The 2,763-nt window shown below is 44.0% G+C and overlaps 1 long non-coding RNA gene across 1 annotated transcript; it reads right to left on the bottom strand.

Annotated features, from left to right (window-relative positions):
* Positions 1-278: 278 nt before the first annotated feature.
* LOC143268982 (uncharacterized) lies at positions 279-922 on the bottom strand. The gene is made up of 2 exons (XR_013045238.1): positions 574-922; positions 279-503 (listed from the first exon to the last, which is right to left on the bottom strand). It is a non-coding gene; the product is annotated as an uncharacterized LOC143268982 (long non-coding RNA).
* Between the last annotated feature and the right edge of the window lie 1,841 nt (positions 923-2,763).

Here is a 2,763-nt window from a genome sequence, read left to right as displayed (position 1 = left end):
TGGCTTTTTGGAACACACTCCCTAGGGTGGGACCTTGCTCATCCTTGACACATGGGGGAGGGGCTTGGTCCTGCCTCAACTTAGTGTGCCAGACTTTGTTGACTCCCCAAGGGAGGCCTTACCCTCTCAGAAGAGTGGATGGGGTGAGATTGGGGGACGTGGGGAGGGGAGGGTGGGAGAGGGAACTGGGATTGGTATGTAAAATGAAAAAAAAAAAACCACCTTTTTCAAAAATAAATGAATTTTTAAAAATTAAAAATAATCAACCAGACACCCCATTTCTTAAAGCAAACTTCTATTTTTGAGCCCTCATGTCAAAAGAAGAGTATACAACTTTGCCGTAAATTAACTCCTTACAGTACTCGGGGCCCAAGAACCTAAGTATCAGGACGGGATTCCGTCTTTCCAAGGCCAGAACTGGAACCTAGGAGAAGAAGGCCCTTTATTTGTCTCTGTCTCCATTCCAGGATCCACCTCGGAGTCCTCTGCTTCCTGTCAGTGCTCTGAAAAAGGTTTACATACTTCAGAACTAAAACAGAAGTTTCCCTTCATTTCCTTTTCCCCGAGGCTTACCGATGTTGATTTTCGTAAGGAGAAACCATGGTACTTTGGAATAGAGGCAAGCTGGTCTCCCGGGAGGGGACTTAACAACACGCGCAGATCCAACCTGCCTCCTCCGGTGGAGAGTTCCCAGCCCGGCATCACTCTTCTGTGGGGACCTTGAAAGTGAGAGCTTTTAGGGCCTTTGACCTTGTAGTCACATCTGTGCAGCCTTCCCACCACGGGACTGCCCTCGATGTTTCATTCGGGGCCGGCAGGGAGCTTTAAAGACGGTCCGTCTTCAAAGCATGTCTGCTACAGAAAAGAGGGCTCCCTAGGGCTGTCTGTTAAATGTTGTGGTGACACCGAGACGTGGTAGAGCTCTTGGATTCTAAGACTTAGAACGTGGTGCCTAGTAGCCGGAAGTTGGGTTCCTGGGAATGTACCCTCCACTGCTCCCTTCCTGCCGCACACACCCCACTTCCTGTTCTCCGGTCTGACCCCTCCCCATGATGGGCCTGGCTCGACGCAGGCTCACAGGCAACTGAGAGAGCTGACCACAGACTGCAACTATGAAGCCTGATTTTTAACTTCTAATTCCTACGTGGAAAAGAAAGTTGCCCCCTCCATCCTTTGACATTCCTTGAGAGCTGTATTATGGAGCCACATGTGGAATTTAAAATGTTTCAGAAGTATGCACACCCATCCCATCAGCTGATGCTAAGGTGCTCCTGAAGGCTAGGTTGGTTTCTACGTAGCTGAGAATAGCCTTGACCACTAGTTCCTCTTGCCTCTGCCTCCAAGGTTCCTGGATTGCAGGACTGTATCACCGTGGCCACAGCGAACAGGGTTATACAGGTGTCCTTTAAGTCAGTTTTTCAGTGGTGTTGCTCAAATTGTCTATGTCTGTGACTTTTCTCCTATTATTTCTTTTTTTCTTGCCTTTGGGTTCATTGAGTTTACTGATTTCCTCATCCTGTCTCTATTCTCATTTGGAACTGACAAACTCTTACCATACATACTTAATAAAGTTTGGAATTCATCAATATCTTAAAGTTTTAGCTTCTATGCTGAACAAAGATTTTAAACCAGTTTCCACTTTTTAATTTGCTTTCTATAGTGGCCCGTTATTTAAGAGCTGGGCTTCTTACTGAGTAATTTAAACGTTGCTGTTACTTATCTAGACCATTTGTCTCATCAACAATGCTCTTGTACAGTTGCCCTTGGGACACGGATGTTTCTTCTGGTTTTATTTTCTTTTGTCTTGACCCAAGTACTTTTGAAACTTCTACGGTGAAGTTATGTTGGCAGGTCATTCTTTCACTTTTTTTTTTTTTAAAAAATCTGAATGTGTTTTTTATCTTTGTTCCTGAAAGGTCATTTTGTCAGGTGTTTGATTCAATATTGGGTAAACCCAGTTTTCCTCAAGACTCTGAATATAGCCTTGCCCTGGCTGCTGAGTGGTTGCGGCAAAGTCTTCTATCAACCTTTTCTTTCTTGTCAGTTGTAGCTAGACTTTTCCTGCCTTGCCCACAGTCAGGACAAATCTCTCTCACCCACCAGTCCCACAGCCGCTCAGACCCAACCAAGTAAACACAGAGACATATTGCTTACAAACTGTATGGCCGTGGCAGGCTTCTTGCTAACTGTTCTTATAGCTTAAATTAATCCATTTCCAAAAATCTATACCTTGCCACGTGGCTCGTGGCTTACCAGTGTCTTCACATTCTGCTTGTCCTGGTGGTGGCTGGCAGTGACTCTGACTCAGACTTCCACTTCCCAGAATTCTTCTCCTCCTTGTCCCACCTATACTTCCTCCTGCCTGACTACTGGCCAATCAGTGTTTTATTTACTAACCAATCAGAGCAACACATTTGCCATACAGAACATCCCACAGCAGTCAGTCTCTGTTAATTATTGGTTTGGCTCTTTCATAGTATCATTATGCTTACATGTGAAATTTTTTATTATTTATCTCACTATATTCATTGTGCAAATCCTTTATTGTGTCTTTCACTGGTTCTGGAAAATTCAGCTATATCTTCAAGTTTTGCCTCATCTGTATCCCCTTTCTTCTGACTTTCTAGGATTCTGATGAAATCTCTTTGATATCTTCTTTAAAAATTAAAAAAAAAGTTATTTCATTTTTACGTGTATGGGTGTTTTATCTGCATGCATGTCCATGGATCGAGTGCATACATGGTGTCTGTGGAGGCCAGAAGA

Source organism: Peromyscus maniculatus, chromosome 16 (genome assembly GCF_049852395.1).
Source record: "Peromyscus maniculatus bairdii isolate BWxNUB_F1_BW_parent chromosome 16, HU_Pman_BW_mat_3.1, whole genome shotgun sequence".
Classification (NCBI taxonomy): Eukaryota; Metazoa; Chordata; class Mammalia; order Rodentia; family Cricetidae; genus Peromyscus; species Peromyscus maniculatus.
The sequence above is the reverse complement of the archived record's forward strand: the minus strand, read 5'-3'. Positions and strand labels throughout refer to the sequence as shown.